This window comes from Rattus norvegicus, chromosome 3 (assembly GCF_021556685.1).
Source record: "Rattus norvegicus strain SHRSP/BbbUtx chromosome 3, alternate assembly SHRSP_T2T, whole genome shotgun sequence".
Lineage (NCBI taxonomy): Eukaryota > Metazoa > Chordata > Mammalia > Rodentia > Muridae > Rattus > Rattus norvegicus.
This window is the reverse complement of record NC_141536.1, coordinates 122,656,057-122,669,803: the sequence shown is the minus strand read 5'-3', so window position 1 is coordinate 122,669,803 and position 13,747 is coordinate 122,656,057.

Below are 13,747 nucleotides of genomic sequence, written 5' to 3'. Positions count from 1 at the left end.
AGTGAAATGAAATAAAAGAAATCTTTATTCTTTACAATCCCAGAATTTAAAAAAAAAACAGAAGCAAACAAACAAACAAACAAACAAACAACAACAACAACAACAGAACCTTTGTTTTTCCTAAACACATGGGCATCCTTGGAAATCCCCAAAGAGATCCCTTTGAAAGATTATGTGTCTGAATCCCCCCTCCTGTGTGTGTGTGTGTGTGTGTGTGTGTGTGTGTATGTGTGTGTGTTAGTGTGTGTGTATGTGTGTGTGTATGTGTGTGTGTATATGTGTGTGTTAGTGTGTGTGTATGTGTGTGTGTATGTGTGTGTATGTGTGTGTGTTAGTGTGTGTGTGTGTGGTGTGTGTGTGTATGTGTGTATATGTGTGTGTGTGTGTTAGTGTGTGTGTATGCATGTATGCACGCACCCTCTCTCTTCCTTTCTTGCTTCGGTCAGAGCTGAAGGTTATGGGCATTTGCCACTATGCTGAGCATTGGGGTTGATGTCACTTGAACAAGTTTGAAAAAAATAATTTGGAGCCTCTGAAAGTCAGTATGCCAGGAGGTCTGAACATGTAGAGAGATATGTTCTCAAAATAGGACACAAGGCTTCTGGTAGGCAATTTAATCACAACTGTTCAGTCCTAAACACACACAAGGCACATTAAATGAAATCGGCAGGTTGCATTTCAAATTTCGATGTATATATGCAATAATATTTATTAAAGAATAAGAGGCCATGAATTTGAGGAGGGGCATAGTAGGATATTAAAGGAGCAAAGGGGATAAAAGTAAGTATAGTTCTCAGACAAAAAAATCTCAAAAAATAAATATTAAAAACCAGGAGAAAAATATTTACAGAGAGGTAGGAATGACGCCTTATTGAATAAGTGGGAAATGCCTTTCAATCTTCTCTCCTCTTGGTATGGGAGAATCAAATTCAGGGCTATACACGTCAGACAGGTGTCTTGCCAGTGAACTACACACTCTATTCTTTACCCTTTGATTAGCCTAAATGCTCACACTTAAAGGAACGAAGTGCTCTGTAACCCTGTGCTTACATACTCATGTTACTTGATAATAGTCTCTTCAAGATACAATCTCTAGACATCAGTTTATGTTTATATTTTAGATTTTATTTATTTCGATGAGTAATAAGTCCTAAAAACCACGAAACTGGATCAACAAAATAGAAACATTCTCTACCTTATTATTAGTTGCATTATCGATCAATCCATATTCTTGGGGGGAAGTGAGGTTTTTTCTGTGACTTTCTTAGATTCACAGTTCAACTGAAAAAAAAAATACTTAGTCCTTATGAGTCTGAGTGTTCTCATCTGGAAAATAAGTAACAATTATATCTGAGGCACTTGGCAGTTACATGAAATAGACTTTTTTTTTTCAATCTCTCCACTTCCCCCTTTCTCTAAGCAGGGATATCTTTTACTTCCTAGAACTACAATATCCAATCATTACTTTAGATAAGCCAGGAATAACTGTTTAATGAGTCACACTCGTAGTGGTGCAAACACTCAGTGGCCAAATATGGATACTAGCAGCTGAATTGGACAGCATAGACAGAAAACTTCCATCGCCTAAGGAAGCGCTCTTACTCTGCTCTTCCAGACCCTTGCTGTACTGTGTTCACAGTGGAAAGCAAGCAGACAAACAAACAAACAAACAAACAAACCACCAATGTCCTGGAAACAACAAAAAAATGAAATGATAAACGATGAGACCTTTCTACTGTAAGCGAAATGTAAGCTTTAAACACATATTTTTTATTTAACTTATTTTTACTTTTTATTTTAATGTATTGGAATATGTGTTGGGATAACGCATTCCAATCCCTAAGTACTGCCCTGAGATTTAGTTAAAGGAAAACAGGCTCAATTCCAATGCAGTGGACATGATGGAGATACTTTCGCATCGAAATGAAATGTTCATGTTTTGGCTGGATTTGCTCCTTTGCCGTACATTTCACTGGACCTAGATCACCTTTGAATTTTTGCCTACTTGACCCAATTCTTTACAAAATAACTATTTGATTAAAATAATAATGGTTTTAAATGTCCTTATGAGTCCTTCCTGGATATTAAACTATATTTGTTTTCTCTAATTGGTACAGAACCTTCACATCGCTGCACAGCATAGAATAAATAGCCAATGGGAACTAATTGGAAGCCTCCTTCTCATGACCAGCACATCTATGGTTTCCTTTCCTACCGATGAAGAAGAATCTTCTGGCTCCTAAAGTATCTAAAGTAGCTAGAGACTAATAAAAATACATTAATTCTTGAGTTCTTGGTTGATTATTCTATTTCACCTCTTTTACAGTTTTAGAAATTATACTTTCCTAACTATAGCATAATGTTTGCTTATACTTTTCAAAATAAAGAACAATTTTAAATTGGACAAAAGCCCCGACTCTTTGACATTAGAGACTACAGACTCATCTCTAGTGAGCCCTAAGTTCTTCCCATTCCCAATTGTTTCAGGAATGTAAAATGTGACTAGTAGGTATGGCATGAGGAAAGTGTTTTTCCAATCTACTAGAGCTGTACAACAAACTCAGCCTTGAGATATATATCAACTGAGACCCCAGCTTGACATCTATTAGGTTTACGGTGAATGGATACAATGGATTGTGCTTCTGTCACATCGTGGGTTCATACCTTATCCACTCTTTCATAGCCAAATCTAACTCTATTTCTCCCATGTATTCTGAGATAGTTGGTTTTATTGGTTTAGAATTGGGATAGAGCTCTTTCTATCTCCATTGCCTGGAGTAACTGCAATTAATTAACCTGTAATGAAAGCACTTGCTGAGGGGTTGTTTTGAAAATTATGTAAGAAATAATGTGTACTGCAAGTTCATGGCACCTAAAACTCAGTGGTAGCATTGATGATAAACCTTCCCACTCGTTTCCAACCAGGCTGTCCTCCTGCTGCTGCTGGAGACTTCCATGATCCCTTTACCAGTCATCAGGTCTGCTGGGGGTAGAAATTATAATTCAGCATTGAGATTTGAATGTGAATTGTTCTTCATCTCCTCTGTGCCATTGGACACTGGTCTGTAGCTAGTAGTGATGTTCTGGGGGTTTGTGCAGACTCACCGGAAGCCATCAGTCATTGAGAGTAGTCTTGAGGCTTCATAGCCAAGCCCTGCTCTCCGTCCTTTCTCTCCCTCTCTGTCTCCAGAAGCGCTCCACAATTCCACTCCCATATTTCCATGTATGATGAACCATATCCCTTCTTAAGCTATGGGCCAAAAATAAAAGCTTTTTAAGTTGCATTTGTCAGGTATTCAGAAAGGGAATGGGAAAACGGTTATATGTTTGCTGGAAAGGCATCTCCATCACACTTTCCTGAGTTTGAGACCTGTACATCAGTCCCATGAGGCTGATCTAGTTATAGACTACCAAAACTGAATTCTGAATACACACTTAGGACTGATGCCAAATTGGAATAACAAAATAAGACATGTGATTCTCCATGACAACAGAAAGATGAAATTTCCCAGAGCAGTCCATTCTCTTGAATTGTTTGAGCTATACGTGACATCGTAGCCACATGTCTTTATGATTCATGTATGTCCATCGTCCCGCTGTTCAGTGCAGGCTGCTATTCATGGTAAAGATGACATCCATAGTTACCTGTTGCTACTGTTTGAAAGTGGAGCTTCTAAAACTTATTTTGAAATTTAAGTGTGGAGGAGGACCAATCAGAAGTGATTCAGTCATGAGAGGTCTACACTCGTGAGTGGACATGGGTGGATGATGTCATAACAGGAGTAAAAACCCAATGAAAATAATAATCCCAGTTCTTTTTCTTTCTCTCACCATCCATCCCTGTGTGTGATAACGTTTATCGTGTCAGACACGACAAGAAGGTCCTTTTGGATGTCCCTGAACCTTGGACTCTCCACCTCCAGAATCATTAGGCCAATAAACTTCTGTTGTTCATAATGTACCAAGCCTGTCTGTATCCTGTTACAGCAGCAGAAAATGAGGAGGACACCACTAATGCCTCTGTATTTACAGTGCCCTATGGCACTCCAATGCAGAATAACTCAATTCAATTCCAAAGAAGCCACAACAAAATGTTTACCCTTCAAGATTACAGAAAAAAAGTACCATTACTCACACGATGTCATGCATCAAAGTTTCTCTTCTTGATCCATTTTCCTGTCTTTACAAATATCTTCCTAGCCCCTCTTATGTCACCACCTGGTGATTATTCCTCCTCTACCTTTCCCTGACTCTTACCAAAGATTGCTTTAAGCAGGGGAGGGATCCAATAACCTCATTCACATTAAAATGTAAATTAGTAATTCCCTGCAAGGCTTAATAGGGTCTCTCCCATGGGGAATTTATATTTTAATGTGAACCAAAGGACCACATCTATAAAAGTATAATTTCAAGGATCAGAAATTTAAGTAGAGAAGGTCAGTCAAGGAGGCTGTAGGCCCTTCTCAGATGTGTCAGATCATGGACAGTGGAGAATGCAAGGCCTGTAAGGAGTTAACCAGAAACTGAGGACCAGAGAGAATAGTGTGACTACTCCTAGATGACCATGACTGAAGGATGAGATAGAACATGCATTCAGAGGGCTGTGTGCAGGCAGAAGTCAGTTGTTCAGCTCCTTCAGAAGTCAGCAAAGGGGAGGACCAACAAGAGGAAGTGAATAGGACTTCTGACAGGCATGAGATGAATCTGACAACAGGCAATTTGCAGGCATCCAAACAAAGAAAGAGCAATGCCAGGAAACACACACTCTATTAGGGCAAGAGGGTGTGTTAAATGCAGGAGAAATTCTGAAGCCTTGTCTCAAAGAAATACAATGGTTTTAGCAAGAGTGAAGTTGATGCTTATCCCCAAACAAGAAATAGCCAGAACAAATGACAAGGGAGGAAAAATTTCTTCTTGCTGTACTTTGCCTGTCTACTACCTATTCCTCATGACTGACAGCCACTTAATTCATTCTTGTTAGTGCGTCACTTAGAAGCACTTGATGCCCACTAAATGTGGTTCATGGGCTCTCCATCTTTAGCTTTGGTTCCCTCTGCCCTGTTTTTCATCAACTGACTCTTCCTTCTATTCTCCACACTTTATCTTCTAAGATTCATTCTCTTGGAGTGATTTATGTTGCATGCAGAGTGCTCAGTCTAGGCCTCTGATGGTGTCAAAGCCCTGTTCCTCCTCTGGAGTCAACATTAGCTAACTTTGGCTCACTCGCTATTGTTGGGAGTCCTGAAGACACTTGCTACAGAAGAAACCTATCATTTAGAGTATGTGATAAGCTTCATGCTATAACCTGGGCCTTTCCCCTCATAGAAGGTCAGCAGCTCCAAACAAAGATAGACATTTGTACTTCTAATTAGATGGTGCTCCTAAAACTTTCTGGACAAGCAACCAAATGATGGTTGCACCAGCACTGTACAGAGTGTGTTGCATTTAGATCTTCTGATGGTTTTTGTTCCTTGATGTAGACTAAAGGGAGAAGGTTGCTTGGGACATACTTTCTCACATCCACTGTTGTAGTATGAGAAAATAATGAGAACTATGCAAGTGTATTCAGAAACTTTGAGCATGCAGGATGCAGAATAGTTTGACTTACTCAGAATGAACCATGACATATCCCAGAGCATTAAAGTACTTACAAATAACGCAACTTACCCCATTGACCCATAGTTGTAATAAAGATAAAGTAACAGGAGAGGAAAAGAGGAGGAGCTACACATTTGAGGGGTGTTTTTTTTTTCAGCAGGAGACCAAGGATCTCACACTCATCACCTCATACATCTATTAATAACTGCAAACAGTTTTCTCTGGTTCTTTATTTGACAGAGACACTTAGGAACAGAGACGTCAGGTATGCAGGTTACAAGAGCAACAAAAGAGTTAAAGAGTTCACAGTTATTGAATATTATACGTTTCGGGTCTTTTCTGTGATAAATAATAGAAAATACACCCTAAGATGTTTTAACAACAACACTGACTCCATGCTGGTCAAAAGGTCTTTAAGGAGAGGATTTGAGGTTTGGTTTCCAATTAATAATCATCATTCCTGAGATCCAGGCCTTCCTTGCTTGTACCCTGCCTTTCTCACTTAGGGAATTAGTACATATTAGTTCACGACAATAAAATACCTCTAGCGACAGCAGCCTTCTGCACACCACCTCTAATACATCCTTATGACATCCCACTTTTTAAAGTCTACACATAACACTAATCCTGATTTCTTATTGGCTACAATTATATTATACGGTCTTATATAAACTCATCATTTGAAAGGAGGAAAAGCACTCAAATTAATTTAGACAAAAGTATGACTTAGTCCCTACATATTAGACTTCTGAGATTTCTTATCTTCTAAACATACAGGATTCCTGAGATAGTTAAATAAAATTGTTGTTCTGTTAATAAAGAAGAAAGACAGAAAAGTTTGGTTTGGTTAGACAACTGATGATTTCTGTCAACTTCTTTATTTGTGTTTGCATTGTGTTGCACTTATCAATTAATTAAATATGTCCACGACTGCAACATAAACATTTGATAATAGGTTTAAATTTTATATTTCATTCTGGAAATTAGGAGAAAATTTTCTAACATCATTCAAATTATAAATTTAAAGCCTGAATCAAAGTTAGTTTCTCATGCCAAGGCTCTTACCAAAGTCTAAATATTATAAGTTCTGATAGATTGATAAATGACACATAGATTACTTATATATGTGTATATATCTCTGAAATCAGAATGTAACTAAACTAATAATCTGTGAAGGTCTTAGGGACAACCTTTCATTTACTAAAAGTTACATAAAATAATATTTTAATGTGTCTTATCATCAACAGTATAACTGGGAAGAAAATGACTTTCAAGTTAAGATCGGTTTTTACCTTGTGATAGCAATGGACTAATCTTGTATACCCAAAATACCACTGTCCTGATTAATTACTCCTGCAAATATTTGCCTTGTCTCTTGCTCTGGGTTGATGAGTCACAGGGAGTTCATATAACACTATTAATACACTATTGATAAAGTCATCTTCTTATAAGTTCAAATCCAGACTAACACCTGTTTATGGAGGGTTGTCTCTTTCCTTGAAATATAACCACTCTCTTTAGTAAGACAAGTATTCAGACACCTAACTACAATGAATACAGATCAGAATGAGGAGCAAGGCAGTAATCTTCAGAATGTTGTGTTGCCTGGCGAAAGGAAAGGCATATTCAGAAATATATTATGAAGCCATCTACAAGGCCAAGTTTGTTGCAAGTGTTTTTAGCACAGCTAAAGTATGCTAAACCTGCCTATACAAAATGACTAGAATTAGTTTGAAAAGTTAGAGGACAAGGGCAATTTCAATAGAAATCAGAGGAAGACAAGAGTAACATTTATTTACATTTATTATTATCCTTATTCTTAGTCGAGAACAGCTTTCTGCATGATGCAGATCCTGCTGTCCTGGGGGAAAAATTCTGAGAACCTATGTTCTAGAGAACAGGGAACATGGAAAAGGTAGTCTGTCTGCATTCTGACAGTGACACGCAAAGTTTAACAAGGCGTTGGAAGGTCAAGAGGCTTAAAATACAGCTGTTTTGAAGTAAATACCACAGGAAATCCAGAGAATCTTAGAGCAGGGTTGAACCCTTACATAGCAACAGTTGAAACTGAAAAGGCTTCAACTGACAAACTTCCAGGAAAGCTTCACATTGAACAGAATGATTTAGCCCAAGACAAAGGTCAGATAAACCTGAACCTGTTCTCTTACAGGTCCTCAGAGTAACTGCCATGGTTCAGCAGAAAGACATCGAGACTAGGACATAAACTAACAACAAACAACCAAACAGAAAAGCCATAGGACTTGAGACATATGTTTAGCACCAGATCTATGTAATGATGTAACCATACTAAATTGTTTTTTAAATCACATGATTGCATCTGTGCTTCTGTTTGAATTTGGAAACAAGAGAGAGTCTCCTTCACTGAATATGAGAAAAAAGAATTTATTATTTCAACCACTATACACAATGGCCAGTTCAGGTTCTTATACAGAACATGCACTTGATAAGTGTGTATTGAGAAAAATGGAAAAGAAACCCACAATAGTCATCAGAAATCTAAAATTTGCAGGTAAAATCTGACTATGAAAACTAAGTATCCCTCATTGTAAATATAGTTCCCATTGTACTCCAGACACAGAGGTATACGAACATAAAGAACTTGAGGGCAGAACTAATGGTATGGGGTAAAAGGGCAAGGAAATCTCCCCAGAGGGCAGAATCACCACGCTCTGCCGAGGAAGTCCCCTACTTTTGGGGTAGTACTCAGGGCAAGTACCTATTATTTGCCCAGTGGGATTTTGTAATCCCTTTATGTCTCTCTGTGTTCACTTCTAGAATAGGAAGTTTGTTTGTTCTGCAAGATCAGTCTTTGCTATGTGTTATAGGAGCTTTCTGGTCACTTACCTTCTTAAATATAGGTCACACGACTAGCCACTGTGGATACAATGACGTTTGACATCACCTGGGACCTCAGGGTTGAGCCAGGTGTATGATCAGATAAAGCATTAAGCTGTTTGTGGCTGTATCATCCTAGTCTTTAAGGGAAACATCTTCAAATCCACCCCCCACCCTCTATCTTCACAGTCTTCTCTCTGTGAGGTAATATCCTAAGGCGTCCTTCTTGAGAGGATAACCCAGGATAATCTCTCAGTCTCAAAATTCTTAATGCGTATATATTGTGTATGGTGTCTGTGACAAGCACTATTCTTACTTAGTTTATTGCTATAGAGATTAAGTGGTAGCTAGTCACTAGTTGTGAGGATTGTGTGAAACCTTTACGGAAGGCAAGTTGCCCTCTGAACCATCCCTTTTTCCCTTCCCAGCATGAGATTTCTGGGTAAGTTCCCATTTCTTTGGGGTCCCTTGCTTCAATAGTCATAGTCAGAATGAGAGACACAACTGTCTCTAGAAAATCTTCATTTCTGCTAGGGCAGCTGCATAGTGACAGGCAGGAATACTAAACCCTCTCCAACGGGTAAGGCACGATGAAAACGACACGTGAACTACTCTACAAGCACACCGTGTATGCTTTAGCCAGTCTTATTAATTTGGCGTATGCTACTAAAGCGTCTTCCATGTGGCTCTCATCAGACTCTGTTGCTACCGTTTTGTAGAAATATTTTTAATATCCTCAATAGAATTTTACTTCTTAATTTTAATAATATCTCAAGCGCATTTTTAGAAGAAAAATTTCAAATATTTTGATTTTTAAGGATATATTATTAGTCTACTTCCATTGTAGGCAAAAAGCACATTCTGGAGAATTTGAATCCCTTGAAATTTGTTGAGGATTTATCGATACCGTAACATTTGGTCTATCTTTGTGAACCTATTGCTTGTACTTGAAAAGAACACATTTTGCAGTTATTGGGTAAGATGGTCTATAAATATCAATTGGGTCAAGGTGGTTGATACAGACTCTTCAGATTTAGAAAAAAATTAAATGCCTAATCATTTGGGGAATAGAAATTAAGTATGGTAAATTTATATACAAAGCTATTTTATTCCTGAGCACTCAGAAAAATTTTACTCTGTTGACTCTCAGATGTGGTAAATGCTCTCATTAGCTTCCTGCATTTCTCTTGTAGAAACACGTCTAAGTGGATGAGATTGACCAGAGACAGTTATTAAGGCCGAATATTGTACAAACCACACAGAAAGGTCTGTCAGAGCTCTTCAAGTACCTAGCGTATTAAGCCTAAGCTTTCAAGTGTCTGTTGAAGGACTGTTCAAAGCTGGAGTGACCTATGCATTTGGAAATACTTACCTTTGCTCATTTTAATTGATGAAATTGGCTAATTTCTCTAAACAATAGGGCACAGCCCATCTTATATCGCTGATGTTCACCAATGTGCCCCATGTTCCTCATAAGCCAGATAGTCCAATGGCCAATGTTCAGTCAATAAAACACCAGAAAACTCCAATGGAAAACCAAAGGGAGATGGGCTGGAGAAATGGCTCAGTGGTTAAGAGCACGGATTGCTCTTCCAGGGGTCCTCAGTTCAATTCCCAGCTACCACAGAGTGGTTTACAACCATCTATCGATGTGATCTGATGCCCTTTTCTGGCATGCAGGTGTATATGTAGATATAACACTCATATACATAAAAATGAACAAATAAATCTTTTAAAAAAAACCTAGAATGAAGCAGAACGACACACCCAATGACACTGCAGTAACAGTATTAGTTTCAAAGAAATTAAGAGAAAAAGCAGGTCACAGTTTGTGAAGGTGTCCACCTTCCTGCAATAGGCATAGACTAACTCTAGATCCTTCTTAGCCCAGACATGACATTAGAGGACATACAAAATGGATCTGACTAAAAACCTAGTTCTTTTTATTCTAGTTCAACTAAAACTATTTTTTTGCAATTTCATAATATATAAAATGTATTTTAATCAATTCACCCCAACTCTCTCCTTAACTTTCCAATACACTCCCTCACACTTTGATGCCTCCTTCTGTTTTCCTATTTGTTTATTTATATTTCTAGTCAATGAGTGCGATTAGTGCGGCCACTTGAGCATATGTAAACAACCACAGGCCATCCCCATGGAGAGAAATGACTGCCTATCTAATGGCCTGTTAGCACCAACGGATATACTGTGAACAGTCATTCTGTACTGCTCCTCTCTGGTTCTATGGCTACTCAAACAATGGACCCCAAGAACCAGAATTCTACAAGCATCGCCAGCTAAAGAAAGCAAAGGTTAAAGCCCCGGGGCAGCCAGAGTAGAAACTGTGTCTAAGAGAAAGATTTACAAGCTGTCTGATGACTTTGCAAGAGAGACTGGAGCTGAGACAATAGTAGGCGAAGTACAATACCTCTGCTAGTTACACATATCTCTTAGCTCCTTTAAAGTAGCATAAGGTAGCTTTAAGCTTTACTCTGTTGTTAAGTTGTAAAGATGAAAAAGGGAGGCAATCCCTCTGGATCTCCTTGCCTCTCTTCTTAATGTTGCTGTGTTGCTTAAATTTTCTTTCTCTGCTTTTCACTTTTAATTTGACTCTTTTTATTAGTTGAAAATGGCCAAACCTGGTCTGTTGGGGAACAGGCTGTGACCCAAAATACTGAAAACACCCTCAGCAGCCATCAGTCACCAGTAACTCCTCAGTTAGAAGTGGAACCTCATGAGTCCCTTACCAGTCTTACTGACTGGCATGTTCTTGGGCAGGCATTGTGCAAGTATCTGAAGCTGCAGGTTCAAAAGCTGTGTACAAAAGCTATTTACTGCTAATAGTTCCACAGCCTGTGGTGGGGTTTCACAAGCCCCTCCTCCATCTATGGTCGAATTGATTGTTGTTCTAATCTTGTGCATTCAAATGCTCCCACATTAGTTTGTGTCCTGTGCAGAGGATGCTATTTTGAAGCTGACCTCCCAACCTCTACCTCTAACAATCTTGTTGCATCCTTTCCTGTGATGTCCCCTGAGTCTCACCGGAAGAAGTGTGACACGAAGGTCTTATTTGGAGTTGACACTCCACAGTCCTTTATTCTTTGCCCTTTGACCATTCGTGAGTCCTTGATTCAATTACTACCATTAAAAACAACAAAAGGGGAAAAAAAGCTTCAGCCAGTAAGGATTGCTAACTCCAGAATTTAGAGAACGTGCAGTACTCACAAAAGCACAAGAGCATGCAGTGCACAAAGGGCAGGAGCCATCCTTGTTGGTTTTTTCTAACAAAGGTGGTGATTGTGTTTTTTCCCATTGGCTGGGTTCCTACCTCACAGTTTTTCTAGATTGGCTAGGTATTTAAAAAAAAGGGTAAAGAAAATGAAGGACAGAAGGAAGGAGTCATTGCTCCAGGCCATCAAGTACCGGAAATAGAGCAAGTCTTTCCAGTAAACAAAAGTTTGACTGGTTTGGGGTGGGGGTTAAATATTTGCATAAATGGTTTACAATGTGGAGGAGATACAAAGATTTGAATTTCTTATCATCAGCAGAAGTTTTACATCAATTGATAGTAAAGGCTGATTTTTAATGTTTCTTTTAGTCGTTTTTCCAGACAGGCACATGGATCAATAAAATAGAATAAAGGAGCCACGTATAAGTCCATGCTTCTACAAAAGCATAACTTTTGACAAAGATACCTATTAAAGAAAAGAGAGCATCTTCAACAAATTGTGCTGGAAAAACTAAATGCAACATGTAGAAGAATAAAATTTGATTCTTATCTCTGACACCACACCCAACTCCACAACCCATTCCCAAAATCTCAACTGCAAATACATCAAGGACCTCAACATAGGACAAGATACTCTGAATCTCCTAGAGGGAAGAGGGTGCTTGCTCCACTCACAGATGCAGTTAAGGACTTTTCAATAAGATTCCCATAGCATAAGAAAGTAACAACCAACAGTCAACCAATGGGAACTTGTAGAACTCAAAAGCTTTACAGCAAAAGAGACGATCAATCAAATGAAGACGCATCCTACAGAATAGAAATTTCTTTTTCTCAGATGTCCAACTGAGGATTAGTATCTAGAATATACAAGGAACTGGTGTGTGCATGTATGTGTGTGTGTGTGTGTGTGTGTGTGTGTGTGTGTGTGTGTGTGTATGTGTAAATCCCTAAACACCAAGAAAACAGACAGCCTAATTAAAAAGTGTTCTGTGGAACTGAGTTTCTCAAAAGAAGAAATGCAAAGAGCTAAGAAATATTTGTAAAACTGCTCAATATCTTAGCCTTCGGGATATGCAAAGCAACACTACTTTTCTACTATTCCAGCCAGAAAGGTGAAGATCAAGAAAACAGATGCTGGTAAGGATGTGGAGAAAGGGGAACATTTATTCTCTGCTGATGGGACTACATACTGGTGTAATAATTGTGGGAATCATTAGGGAGCTTCCTTTAAAAGCTAAAAATGGATCTACCACATGACCAGGCTATACTACTCCTAGCCACAGACCAAAGGGATTCTATAGTTACTACAGAGACACTTGCTCCTCCAAGGTCCGTGCTGCTGTATTCACAATATAGGATGGGGTGGGGGGAGCTATCTCTCAGCTGACGAACATGTAATAAAAACGCGGTACTTCCACACAATGGAATTTTTAGTGAGCTGTAAAGCAAACTGAAATTGTGAAATCTGCAGGTATATGGACAGAACTGGAAACGAAATCACACTGAGGAAGCCCATCTCAGAAAGACAAAAATATCACACATTTTCTCTCTCACTAAGATTTGTATTTAAACTGGAGTATGTAGAAAAGCCAGGGCACTCACTTTAAGAAGACTTTGGGGAGGGATTTTTAAAGAAGGGGAGATGATAGAATAGAGGTGGCGGGAATGGGGGGAAGGGAGTAATAACAGGAGAGGGGAGTTTTAAGAGAAAAACAGTTTTTAATCTTCCTTATAAAATCAAATAAATTTTAATATGATTAAGGCATTTTATCAGATAGAATTTTTAGCTGCAATTGACAGAAATAAGCACCAGATTATTTGACCTAAAAAAAAATAGTGATTTCTGAATATGGAGTATCCCATTTAAATGATAAGAAAGATGACTGACATTTTCAAATGGTTAGGAAGATAAGCATGGTAGCCTGTGCTCATAATTTCAGTAATGTAGGAACTGAGGTAGGAGTGTAAATCCAAGAAATATCTAGTAAGAGCCTACCTCTAAACGAACAAGTAGTGAAGTAAAATCAAGTAGAAAACAAGGCCAGTGGAATCGGTGTTCCC